Source organism: Ixodes scapularis, unplaced genomic scaffold (assembly GCF_016920785.2).
Source record: "Ixodes scapularis isolate PalLabHiFi unplaced genomic scaffold, ASM1692078v2 PGA_scaffold1__304_contigs__length_218370807, whole genome shotgun sequence".
Classification (NCBI taxonomy): Eukaryota; Metazoa; Arthropoda; class Arachnida; order Ixodida; family Ixodidae; genus Ixodes; species Ixodes scapularis.
The window spans coordinates 214,265,149-214,279,723 of NW_024609846.1; the positions used below are offsets into that span (position 1 = coordinate 214,265,149).

Below are 14,575 nucleotides of genomic sequence, written 5' to 3' on the forward strand. Positions count from 1 at the left end.
GTGTAGTCAGCACCGTCTTTTTTACACGTTCCAGTATCAAACAACACAACCTCAAAAAAGAAAAACAGTTCATAATCTTTGTCGTATACGATATTGCGTGGGAATAGGCAATAAATACTAGACATCGCTAACAAACTTTCATAATAAGCCAGTAGTACCCGTAAACTGAATATTTTGAAATTTCAAATTTACTGGATGGTTTTAGCTGACTGCCTTCGCTGAACAATACCTGTAGAGCTCGAGCACCAGTAAAAAAAATGATTTGAGGCGCGTGAAATGAGTAGCATCGGACCTCCGATAACGGTTTGCTCAAACTTTCTATTATTGCATCAAAACGCAGGATACTAAATAACCGTCTGCACGGGGCAAAGTGCTATCCAAGCATATGTTAGATCTCACAGAGACCGTTTGTCTGCCTGTGCGCAAAAGGAAGAGGTGACGTAATGCTACACACCTACGTCATGCTTTTTTCTTTTTTTTTACTAGCCGTGCATGAAGCCACGTTCTACAATGCTTTCTTTTTTTGTATACGGAACGAAGTGGTCCTAATACAACCAAGTGGAAGCTCGATGCGCGCTCAGCAAATGCTCGGAAGAGTGACGCTATAAGATGAAACAGAGAGCCTGTCAGATAAAGTTCCTTTAAGAAACGTGCTCAAATTATGGCGAAAACTTCATGTGGCGATAATCCCTTAATGAATCTCAACATTAAAATCACCTCTACCCTTACAAAATAAAGTTCGGGGGACTCGGTCGTGACATATGCTCACTGCCATGATCGTGTGCCCTCCTAGGGTACGGTTGGCCGTACTGGAAGTATTAAAGTTACATCAAAAGGCTCGTTTACGAGAGACACTTGGTTCAGCAGGAAGCCTATCCTAGGAACAAAGGCAAACATACACGAGAGACTACCGAAGCTCGATCCGAACACCACAAATACTATGAGGCGTGGAAACGGTATAACTGTCAGATAGAAGAAAAGGTTCAGGGACAGTCCACGCACGCCCTTCCCACTTTCCATTAGGTATTATAAAATTCATTCATTTATACTAAGGTAGGAAATTCGCATCGGAGACCATAAGGTTTAAGCTTATTCGTGCGAATGACTGACGGCAGAAAGCTTACGGAGGGCACAAATGTTTCCAAATATGCACTATCCAATACTCCGGTTTGTAAATCTTAAAATCAATCGTTTCTTGCAGATATAACCGTGAAAACACTGAGACTGAGAGAACGCAGAATAAAATAAAAAGACACCCTAAAACGCGTACCGATATTTGTGATGTCTTATACAGAAAGCCCTCATTTTCGGGGAACCAGGTCATCTCCTAAAGCTACTTGAGGATGACTCTTAAACCGCATTTGAAGGTTAGCCAGTGCCATATTAATCTTACACCAGCGGAACCCGTTGACCTGCTTTGAGCATAAAAGATGGCTACTTTCAGGTATCTTAATCTATATCTCTCATCCTAACTAAAGGCTTGTTCAAGATACTTGAAAAGCGACGTCCCGCCCGTGTTAAATAAGCGTTCTCGTATATTTCCTCTTTTCAACGCCGAAAGCGCGGAAACCGGAGCAGAGCACAGGTAACAGATGGTAACGCAACTTCAACGTAGCCATTAGCGAAGTAAAAGGCGCCAAACTTCTTGTATCCTTTCCTTATCAAAACGCACTTATTTAAGCACTCGTATTGTCGTTCTCTCTGAGTACCTCTCTCTCTCTTTCTCTTTCTTTTCACTTTTAGGTTTCTAGAGAAATCTATAGAGAAATATAGCGGTTTTCTATAGAGCAGTCCCATATTGAGTGGATGGCCCGCAAGGGAGAAGCCATTTTACCTTTAAAACACATTCGAGGAACTTTACACACGTACCAGTGCGCCTGCCAATACACCCACTCACACACAACACATCGAAGATTCACAGACAAAAAGAACATGCGCCTACCCCGCATTTTACCCTTCCTCTATTTTGGTTTGGATTTCGTCTAAATCGCGTATGTACACAAAACAAGCCGCTGGGGCATGTCGGGATCACTCGCTCCGACGCTCAACATCCCACGCAAGAAGAGAACAGATGCTGCCGAACGCCAGTCTCACGTCACCGGTAGGCATCGCCAACACCATCTAGAACAAGGACCTGTCGTTGCCGACGACGTACGTTATAAACCGTGAACCAACCAACGGGGTTGTCCCGGTTCGCAGCCCTCTATCTCTTGGTGTTTGTAAATGCTCACCACACTCGAGCTTAAATGTCGACCGATTACATACTCTGCAAGGCAGACCGTCCTCTCCTTTTCCGGAAGTGCGAATGGAGTGAAGGGAGCAAAGACAGGAATGAGCGAGGTCGACGTTGCGCCGCGTCCTCTGCCCAGTAAGGAGCCGGTCACACTATTGGAAGCAAAATGCAGGTGGATGAAGATGTGAGGGTAGAGAAAGTCAGCAAACTGATGCGTCTGGTGTGCGTGCAACAAGACGAAGGAATTTTTAAATTGAATGGAAAAGAAACTAATCCTCAAAATCGGTGCTACAACCTTTCGTACCTCTTCATGCGTTTCACTGCAACTGGAGAGCCGCAACCACCCCTGATAAATTGCGAAGTTATAAACACGAGTAGCAGAGTTGAACTCTAATTGCAAGGCTGTGAAGGATGATATGTGACGGTGGTGTGTTCATCAAATATTCCCGAGAACAAAGATTCCATTTTGGCACTAAAGTTATTTTTGCAGCAGATTTCACAGTGTTCCATAGAAGTTCAAAGAAGAATTGATGGGTGTCAGTAACTACGATACGGCGATCACAAGGCAGAGTGACAGAAATGAGGTGCAAAAGCTGGACGCGGCATGCGCTTACAAAGTTGTTGGTGACGTCTACCACCTACATCCGTTCCTGTACATGTGACCAACGCCATTTTTCTATTCTCGAGATAGTTATCAGAAGATATAAGTTTGAGGACGTCTCCTTCTAGATGGTGTTGGGAGAAAACCGCGCAGAGCTTATCTTGCAAACTACCGCCCCGGCAACCTGCGAAACACACTTGATCTGGCGAATTAACGAGTTTAGATTAGCTCCCCGAAGTTAAATAAACATCGGAGAGCTAAGCTGCCCACCGGATAAGACGTGATATGGCACGACACATTTGTAAACCACAAGTGATATATGCGCCGGAAAGCAGCAACAACGATTTCTAAAGAAATGAAGGCAACAGAATATGAGAAGCAGAACAACAGTCAGGCAACAACGACCACAACGAACAAGTAAACAAATAAAGTCAGTGTCACTGCTGTCCCTTTGGTTGCTGTCTTTGTTTTGTCTCAAACAGGCGCCACTCCGATCACCGGTGGTAAAACAGAGACGAAGTCAACACCGCAGCGCATATGGCTGCAGCCGAGTCTCATACGGACGGCTCCGACGACGACGACGCCGACGACGACGTCGCCGACGAGGGCGTCGGTCAGACGTTGAGGGAGTAGTACACAACACCCTGGGGGGCCTCGGACACCACCGGGAGCGGAGCCGTCTTTGGTTGCACGTGGTAGATAGGGTCTGGAGGAACCTTAGGCGAGGCACAAGCACCTTCGGGGACCCCCCTCTCGTCCTTGACCCCAGTCCCTGTAGGAGGGGGACCACCAGCCTGCTGGAAGATCCTCCTGGACCTCGTGAGAGTCGCGATGTCTCCCGCAGAGCCGTAGTTACGGCCCACCGGATCTTCTTCGGCGACCCTGGGCAAGAGCATGACCTTCACCTGCTGGGGAGTCTTGTGGTTGGGCGGCAGTTCGACGGGGTGCGACCAGGACAGGTGGCTTCCAGGGAGGTTCATGCCCGGGTGGTGCAACTGAACCTCCTTGAGGATCTCGCTGGTCGAGCCAAACCGCGACCGGATGCCGCGCACCGAGGGCCTCCGGGCAAAGCCGAACGACGGGTCCTCGTCGTCTTCGCTCAAGCTGTACCGCTTCCGTATCCGTTCGGTCCTTTCCATGTCCTGCTGAACGAACCGCTCCAGCTCATCTGGAGGTGTCTCCTTGTCTCCAGAAGGCGGAGGTCTTGGCGGAGGCGGAGGAGGAACCCTGTTCTGCTGCGGATGGTTCTCACCGGGAACGCGCCTGACCATCCGGTAGTCCCTCGGCGCTACGGGAATCATGGTAAGGGATCCCCTGGAGTCCCCAAGCTGCGAAAAAGACGCCGGCCGCTGCTGAAACATGGGCCGCGGGTAGGCACTTGGCGGCAGAGCCCTGTCCTGGGAGCCGTCTTGGCTGGGCCGCCTCTGCATTTGCTGGTGGTACTGTGCGTCTGGTGGCAAGCATCCGTTCGGGTCGTCGTCGTCAAGCGAGGTGAGCCAGCGGAGCTTTTCGACGAGGGAGACGTCATTGGAAGACGTGGGTGACTTGGCAAGGTTCCTGGACCGCTTGCGGACGTCCGTGACTCGAGTCAGGCTACGCCGCATCGCAGTTCTCTCGATGGTCTTCCGCACCTGGGACCCAGAAAATAAACCGTTTAGCTTCAAGTGTTATTGAGAAACTTTTGCGCGCATAAATCTTCAGGAAAGCATTCATGTCAAATCACCTATATCAAATGCGATGGCATTTCTAGGGTCAGCGCACCGTGAGATCATCGCGTGCATCAGTCGGTCGCGGGCTCGATAGCTAAAGTTAGCGGGAAAATCTGAGCGGGTGAATAACTATACATAATCCAATATCCCGGTTAAATCTCGCGGGAAAATTTTAATTGCCGTAAAATTATACTTCAACTCTTGTCTGAGCAGGTGCAACCGATCCCAAATGCTATCGCATTACATCTGCTTCAGCCCAAGTAAAAAAGCGACAATTGTTTTCTACTTTTTTTTCTTACGTGAAAACGGAGAAAAAAAAAAAAAAAAAAACGTGACATCGCGGATGGAAGTGGAGCACACGTCCAAAAGTACTTTGGTGAAGTTTTCATTCGAATTTATATTTTGGAGGAGAAAAATATGGCGGCGTCCAGAATACCCTTCTGATGAAGGCTGAAGCTACCTAAACATCCCAGTGAGCTAGAACAATCTGCCTGTGCAAACTCCAAGAAATAACATAATACATGAAATAATTAGCTTACTCGTGTGTTTATTTTAGGTTTGTATTAACTGCGGACAGGTGACGCCTTTAAGTTTCAGTTCTAGCACACAAACACTAGCTTTTCATTCACTTGATTCCCATTTGAAGAAAATATTCGAAGGATGACGTCTTCATTTCTGGCACGAATTGTGCTGCGAAGAAGTATGTACTCCCCCTTCGTTTGGTAGCGTAACAAAATCTACTTGATTTTGTTACACTAAAAGTCTCGAAGATTTTGTGTTCTACAGCTGGCGCACTGTGAAAACATTTAAAATTGTCTGGATCCTTTTGATAAATTCCGGGGTACGCACAGAAGGTATCTTGCGTGCATTATGCGTGCGTTGTGTTCTGCAATGATTGAATTCAAGGAGCTTTGGGTGGTTTCAGGTGCGCTGTGCACACGACGCCATCTTGTGCTTTCTAAGCACATTAGAATCTTCGAGGCAAGTTTAAATTTATTCACAAGTGGAGTGTGTCACAAGCATGTTTTATTAATAAATTTTAGATGAGCTCTGCTTCGTCTGTGTATGCGTGTAGGGCCTTGAATTCTGAGTGCTCTAGGATCTCGACGAACCCCTCGCGGTATCTGAAGTAATCACCAGGGAAGGAGGTTAATCGCATCCTCTTCGCTACCTAATGATTACGGTCTGAATTTGCGACACCATACGCCTGCTGCACTTGACCTTGGTAAGTTATGAACCCCTGATCCGCGCCCTGATGAACTAAGTAGGCTGGACTAAGTATGGTCTGCCGCCAATTGTGATTTGCGGGCTAAGTATGTTGGACTAAGTATGACACACCGCTGAAAATCCGCTGCGGGCTAAGTATGCTGAACTGAGTACGACTCACTGCTGAGAGTCACCCGCGGACTGGGTATGTTGGGCTAAGAATTCTATGAACTACCACGCAGGCAACCGTCGGTGCGAGGTCGGACTTAGACCCTCTTTCACATCCTCCCTGTGGACCCGTGAAAAGACGTCAGCTGTGGATCCCATGATCCGTGGTTCGATTCCCGCTTAGCCCCTTAGGAAATCTCGCTGGATGCAATTTTAGAGCGCAGCTCTTAGGCACCCGTTTCCGGCTTGAGCGGCGTCGCCGTCGCCGTCGCCGTCGGCGTAACCGCGCGGTGCATTATGGGCAAATTCCCCGCTAAATCTAGCGGGGAAATTTTAGTCACGTGACCTAGGGAGTCACGTGACCCCTCCCCCTAGGTCACGTGACCCCCACCGAGGACACGTGACCCTTTCCTCTATGTCACGTGACCCCCCCCCCCCCCCCCCCCCCCGAGAACACGTGGCCCTCAGTACCCTTCCCTCCTCCTCCTCAAGAGCTGCGCTCCAATTCGGCGTTACAGGGAGTTGTAAACGGCTTTCACTTTTTTCGTGCCTGCATGGTTACCGTTATGTATAAATTTTTCTGACTAAGTATGTGTTCTAGGGTGATGTCTCGTCAATTCGGATACCTCCTTTCCCCCAAAAAAGAGTGCGCAATGTGAGTTGTCCATAATAAAGATGCAAAAATGAACGCATTTACCCGGTTTGTCCACGAAAATGTCTAAATAGCGGGACATCCATATTAACGTGGTCCGTACGTATTAACGAGACATGCCTGTAAATGCTTTGAATGCTTATACATCGCCTGATGTGGGCTATGCACGTTTTAAGTTCCCTTGACCTGCGTGAAACGCTCTTTCGTAACATTCGAGTACCACACTTTCGAGTGAAATCAAGCTTGTAAACACAATCCGAGTTAAAGAGACGCCCGAAAGTTCTGTATCCACAGAGATGTACGTGTGTGACGTCCCTTTTCGGCGAATTCGCGACTCAACGATAACACGTCGCCGCCAGATCGACGCGGGATTACTCGTCCACTGCTATCGTGGCAGCTAAAGTCCCTTGATACTTCTTTACCAAGGAGCGACAACCAATACAAATGACAAAGCACATTCCGCTAGAACAAAATGGCGGCATTCAGTTCAAAACTCTGCTGCGCGGCGCTATTCGCTCCCTAAAACCTGCACCGTCACGCAGTCGGCGCTTCAAAGCATGTCGCTACTCGTAAGAACCTCTTATCTAGGGACTGCAGTGGCATCTAGTGATTTCGGGGCGCGGCTTTTCTTGCTTTTGGTTCGTTTTAGTTGCGGTATCTCCGGTCGACAACAGCTTACATTTGCCACTTCAAAGACGAAGCAGAATTCGTTTTCAGATATATAAAGACTGTAATGACCCGTATTGACGACAAGCTACAAATCGCTGGTTTTAATGAGCGAGATAAGAGCTAATTAGCGAGGTTTAGGCAAATAAGTCGGTAACTCTTCCGACGTCTTCCGGCATTGATAATATTATCCTGAATTTTTGTTTCTCTATCAATGTCGGCCCAGAAAAAAAAAATCCCGTACTGTGGAGCTGTCGGAGTGGCCACTTGATTATGTTCCTTAAATCGCCAAAGTGAGGATATGTATATTCATTCAAACCTCGTATAATTAACTGTGAAGTGCTTGCTGAACCAACTGCTGAGGTACTGCGAACTCAAATAAATCAGCACGTTAAGAGTTCGTACGATTACGGAAGTGGCTGTGGCGGAAGGCTGTGGGTGTTGCATAAATAAATTAATGGGACAGGAGAATTTTGGTGCCGTTTGGCGCGGTCTCAAAAGCTGATAACGCCGGTTCGCTCCAAGGGACAGGTCATGCTTTCGCATCAAACATGCCGCAATGACAAATTAAAGCGCTTGGTGTTGCAACGCTCGTACTCTCTGCAGCGCAAAAGCAGGTCACATAGAACACTCTATTCGCCGACTGTCTTCCGGGCGACGCCATGTTGTTGCCAAGTGCAGAGCGGACGCCAATGACGGCAGGTACGATTCGGGAATGGCACGATATCGGGAATGGCACGAAGCGATATCATTTTGCTCTGACGGGGACACTGCTTTAGCTTTCCTGGGGGACTTATCTCAAAAAGCCCGTTTTTTGCGATATAAGGTCATAAACATGTGATTAGCTTGAAGCGCAGCTTATTAAACGGCTCCACAGCCAACGACATGTGCGTGCAAAACGTGCACAAACGAGCCCAAGTCGACAAAAGGGCAGCGCACGCGTTCCAGAATGTCTCTTCTTCACCTGAAACATCGCAAACAAGCTAACCCTGAGACTAACAAAACATGGCCATCCCACCGCTTAAAGTCATTGTTGCCGGTTATCCGAAGTTTGATGCGAAATCGCAAGAAACGCTTTCTCGTCCTCCAGGAATGTTTAAACAGTTCACGACAAAGAAACACGACAACGATTAGGCTCCCTGACCGCGTTTCTAAACTTTGGGAAGTCACACTTTCCCACCTTGACATAGCCGATGGCGCACGCTCTGCACTGCGCACCAAGATGGCAGCGCCCGCAAGATAACTGGAGAGTGTGGTCACTTTAGGCGCAGCGTATTTCGCGGCTCTACCGCCTTCACCTGTGAGTTGGAGTGCGGTCCGAAGTCGAGCACGTCCAGATCGCCATCTTCCTCGTCGCAGTACTCTTCGTCGTCGTCGGCCGGGTTGGCGCGGCCGCTGCTTCCCGAAGAGCCCGCCGGGGACTCTGTCCGGTCCTCGCTGTTGGTCGTCGACGTCGATTCGGTCGAGCGCAGGGACGCGTCGCTGTCCTGCGACGTGGAGCTGGACACCGAGCTCGTGTCCGAAGGGCTCTTGTCGCCGATGATGAGCAGCTTTTGCCGGAATCCGCCGCGATGGACGGTCGGCTGCTCCGCATCTTCCACCTGCGAAAATGGTCCGCCGATTGATAACGCTCAGCGTGGGTACTGATAAAGGCAAAACGCGACATACTCTGCTCCCAGGAAAGCACGCCAGGGAAACGCCTAACTCGGAACAAGCTTGGCAATCCTAATACAGTTTTGCTCCGAGGCGTTGGGTAGTAAGTTTCAGAGTACTTTGGCGTTTATACGGCTTTTCTCTGGCTCGCCCAATAGTGGGGAAATTGCCAGACGTGCGCCGAACAAGCGCCAGTGAAGCCAAACTTCGGCAGTTGTTTGGCGAATTGGAGCCAGATTCCCAGACTCTGGCCAAAAATGTCAGGATTGACACTACCTTGGCTTCTTCAAGCCTTCTAAAACCCTAAATTCGGAAGAAACAACATTGGTAATTATTGTTAATGTGTTGCTTTCGATTATTTCTTAGACTACAAAAAAGATACGTTTAAGATAATGCTGCTTAAGCGGCAGGATTGAATGAGAGTACAATCCTGGCGCTTAAGCAATGGGTAAATAGGATGCAGTGTGTTCTAAAGGTTGGTGACAATAACCGAGAGTAGCAACGAAAAAGTCACGTCGCCGTCGACTGAATAGGATGTTACGAGAAAGTGAGGAAAGGAGGGGAAGGGGGGGGGGAGAGAGAGACAACAAACCGCGGAGGCGTTTAGCGGCGCTTACATTCTTCGGCCAATAGCTACTGCCTGCATCTACGGTAATATTTCTCTCCACGCGCGCTCCTCACCAAAACAACCTGTCTGATCTCTCCGCGAAGGAAAGCCACCAGGGTTCCACTTTCCCTCTATGCTTCTTGGAACGCACTAATCAAAATGAAAATAGATGACATCATACCAACACACAGCCTGGGTCTATACCCATTTAGGAGCTTAAGCGTAGGATGCCGGGCATACGAACCATCTATGGCCAACAAACCTTAACTTTTCAAGTATCGGACGGATATGAACATCTACATTAATTAAATTCTTTATAGTTTTAAAACCGATTGCAGAGGCTTCTCAGTTGGCCGCAAAATTACAGTTTCAAAAATTGTGTACTGCACAACGAACGTCGACAAAAATATCGTTTCATTATATATGGCAATTGGGGACAGTTGGTTCATCATCGAAGACAGGTGCCTAAAAAACACAAGGACAAGAAGAAACGTAAACACTGGCGCAGTGTTTACGGCTCTTCTTGTCCTTGTGTTTTTTCGGCGCCTGTCTTCGATCGTTTCATTATAGTTTCAAATAATTTTTTTTGCCATTGTTTACATGTCGGAATGATAATTCCATTCCACCCTTTTTTTAAATTGAGACCCAATTGCAACGGTTTTCCATAGTTCTCACGTATATTATCGCACTACGCAACAGCTATGTGACTCAGGGCTTTGAAATTTGAGTGTTTTCATTCCATGCAGTCTGCGATGTTTGTTACAGATTTCTATTTTATCTCGAGCAGCTGAACTGTAAGGAGCAGAGGCTCGGTCAGGCATAACGCCTTTATGTCTGGCCTCTACGCGGTGAGCCTGCGAGTCGAATAAAAAAAGTTAAAAGAAAATGCGGGTATGATATTTATCCTATCATTTTATGGGAAGGCAGAAGGGGCAGATAAATTATTGGGGAATGCGAGGGACCACTATGGCCGCTATAGGGTGCCTCACCGCTTTAGCCCAGAAGAAAACTCGAAGTCCTGTTCATTGCCGAACATTGAAAATGCGAAATACAGCCTTCTTTCCTTTAAAAGCACGCGGAGCAGCGATACTCGTAATACATTTAAAGCTAATAAACGACGAGGCTTAGCTACTAAAATGGGGTACTGACCACAGTCCAACATGCCTACCTATGAGTCACAAATTATATTTTACGAGTTCAACACCTTCTGCTGGGAAGTGAACTAAACGTCGTTTGGGAGTGTGAGAGTCTAGTCCTTTCTTGGTTATATGCTTCTATATGAGTCTCAGTGCATAAACGAATGAACTGAGATTTACCGACCCGGAAACGCGTCCCTCGTTTGATGACTATCTCACCCACGTATAGAAAAGTACTGCCGCAACTATTATTTTTCGAAATACTCGTAATTTAATTGGAAATAACTATTCGGCGTTAAGTACCACCTAGGTATAATGTTCAAAGTTAAAAAAGAGTTCCAACGTTTGGGCTTTTAGCCAGATCTGCACTTGATTTAACCTGTAGCGAACCCAGAGGTTGATTTACAGCATGCCTTAACTTTGCCGGTTCACCATGGGTACCGTTGCCTTTACAAAGCGATCAAAATGGCAGATTTGTTAAGACCTCGCAATTAACAGTATTCGAGAATAGCATGAAAGAGCAATCGAGGGACAAATCGCAACGAGCCAATCGTTGTCAGATACTTTACGTGATGTAGATCACAGTCAGTTCGTAACCAACAAGGCTTTTTATTCAAGGAACGAAATGCGCTAAGTTTTTTGCCTTCTTCCCTATAATGTCCAACTATACGAAACGTAAAAAATGAAAACCATTTTCGCAATATTTACTGTGACATTTAGACCTACGATGGTTTTTGGGCATGGCGCAGGAATTAGTTATTTATCTAGTTTCAAATTAAAGTGATGACAATACTTTCACATAAATTGGTCATAAAACGAAATTGTAAGCATTTTCACGAAAGGTCAAGGATGAAGAAAGAATAAAAGAATTAAAACAGGGACAACACAACCACATCTTTCAACTAGCAACAGACGAAAGGTGCGACGCGTTTGTTCTTTTTTTTCGTCTGAGAGATTTGCGCGAATCAACCTGGGGGGGGGGGGGGGGGGGGGGCATTTCAGCTGATATTTGCCTTTTAGGTTTGTACCGGATAATTCAAAACAAGGTTTTTCTATTCGTCGTCGCAATTACTAGATTCCTACGAACACGAATAAAACAGCAAAACAAATGCAAGCCTGTATATAGATATCATAGAACATGGACTCGCTTCAATACATCGAAACGTCAATAGTTAGATTGTTATACTCCCTTATATTATCAATCGGTGCAGTATATCGTTTTTCTTTTGTTTTTTGTTTTTTTACTGTCATGTTAAATTAGCTTTAACCGCACTCGTGAGGGACCACGGGTGACTCTCTCTCAAGCACAAGCTACAGCCGTTACATAAAATAGTCACTGTCGCGGTGACGTGATCGTTGGAGTCCTTTTGGAGCACGTTTACAGTTGCCAAAAGTTCGCTTTTGAGCAGGAAAAAAATCCTTTTAGAGACAAGCATACTCTTCATTCTAGCGCCTATACAATTTGAATATTCATGCGTTGGCTTGGTCCCAAATAAAATACCTTTGCCTTCCCATCTCTGTGCAGCCCCCTGTTAGCATATCTTGCAAAGCATAATTAAATTGCAATGGTAATTAGGTTCTGCACGTCAAAGTCATCATATATATAAAGATTTATGAAGGTACAAAATAAGCACGGGGAGAATAACTATGCCATAAATAATACATCTCAACTTATTCATGGCATTCCCGAACTTTCAATCCATTCCAAAGTCAGTTTCATTTTAAATTAAACTTTATATACTGTGTCTGCCAACAGTTGGGTGCGTTCTTAGAGGTGTTAACTAAACATAAAAAAATAAGCCTATGGCGCAGCCCAATTATAACTAAGCAATCTTACTCATCAACCCGTTCGTTATACCTAAGTTCAAAGTAACCTCCCTTAAAACCAAAATTCAAAGAAAAAAAATGACCACAAGAACTAGTGTACGCAACTTGTCAGAATGAAGCCGTCTATCTTACAAGCTAGCCCAAATTTTATTGTGTAAATGATGCCACATGTATGTTTGTCAAACAAAACTCACACCGCTCTTTTTTCTCTTTTTTTTTTTTTTACTGTGGCAATTGTTAGTGGCCCGTTTCTCGGTTTCACCACGGCGTGAGCGTAAACGAAAAGTGTCCCCGTGAAATTTGGCAGGAAAGGTAATGTCACGTGACCTGACGTCACGGGACCAAGAGACATTCAGGTTACCCGCTAAACTCAGCGAAAATGTTTACGTCACGTGACCTATACACCAACTCAGTTTCCCCGCTATGTTTGGCGAGAAAACACATCACGACTTCCCAATCATTTATTCATCAGCTACGCATCGACGCTATATCAACACAACGTCATTTAAGGAGCACAGCTGGCGCTGTCTAAACGCGTCACGTCGTGGATCGTCGCGTAATTTCTTCTTTTATTTGTAAAGGGATAGCTTTATGGGCGACACTTTGACAGAGATTTTGTCTTCGTCGCACGTCGTCACCGCGCACACAAAAATTAAAAAAAAAACGTTTTTTCTTTTTTCGTTAGGAGAGGGAAGTCGGGGCTCCGTCCGCCGTGCCGCGCAGAGCGAGCGAGGGCAAGTGAAGAGGGCAGCCCGCCAAGAATTGCGCAACGAAGGGCGAATCGTCGTGTAGTCTGGTTCAAAGACTCGTTTTCAAACATTACTCGCGTTATGCGAAATCCCACTTTAGCAGTATCCACTTGCCACGCTTAATGTTGCATGGTTTTAGAAGCCTTTACCGCGATTACCCGCTTGCTTCACGGATCACCGGTGACAGCTGTCAGTGGCATCTACGACGTCCTCCCCGATGGCTACGAGAATTAGCCACGTCGCTCCTCCTTCACCAGGTACGCGACAGCACCATTCCACAGGCATTGAGCGACCGTGCTAGAGATATCGCTTTCGTTTCTTCGCACACTGTAAGTCGTGTATTAAATATATATATATATATATATATATATATATATATATATATATTACACGACACGCGGTCGTGTGCCATTCTAACCTGGAAGAGTGTTTTACCCCGTAACACAAGGCAGCGTTGCGGCAAAGCCACGTGCACAGAATGGTGATGTCTACTCCGCTAGTGCAGCCTTTCTGTAGTGCACTAGTGCGCGGTGAAAAGCACACTCGACAGAGCTCATGAAACCGCTTGAACAGATCACGAACGATCAGAAGTACCACGAAAGTACTGGGTACTGCGGAGTGTTCGATACGAAGATCATATCAAAACACAAATTATTCAAAGTGATATACAAAAATAAAATAAACAAACTGGCAGTGTAAAGGCTGAACTCCATGGATGAAATTATCAGACGAATAACTGACGAACTTTGCCCGACGGTAGGCTCGCTTTGCGCGCGACGTAGCAGCTACTGTGCTGATGCCAGGCGCACAGGAAAAACCACCGGGCGAAATTCGCCGATGTTTTGCAGCATACTCGCCCAGGGAGTTCAGCCTTAAAGGAGCTGTGCAACGATATTCAATTGGAATGTTTTTCTCTCTACACGAGCTTACTGGTGGCACACATGGGACTCAAGGATACTCACACGCAACGCCATTGGCCAAGAAACTCCTTTGTTGCGGTGCAATTTCAAGGACAAAAGCGATCAGTTTCATTCAATCTCTCCTTTGTAAAAATTGATGACGTAACGTGGGGATCGCAGAACACCCAAGTGACGATATTTGAATGCGGTTCATAGATTGGAACCGAGCATTGCGTGGGCACTTGACTTGGGCTCGTGACAATTGCTAGCTCGAGAACCATTCGGGTTGTGACCCGTGTCCAATCGCTGCAACGACGACAACAGCCGAGCCATAACAATGTCTGGAACTCAGCGCGTGTCCTGCGCTTTGCCAACCCCAGCGCGCGGCTATGATCAACACTGGCGGCATATAATCGGCTGTAGATCACGTGGCCGCTTGTTCTGGCTGTGAGTTGAGGGGGTGAACGCT

General features: G+C 46.7%; 1 pseudogene; it reads right to left on the reverse strand.

Annotated features, from left to right (window-relative positions):
• Positions 1 to 3,448: 3,448 nt before the first annotated feature.
• Positions 3,449 to 14,575, reverse strand: part of LOC8027294 — a 117,938-nt pseudogene continuing 106,811 nt past the window's right edge.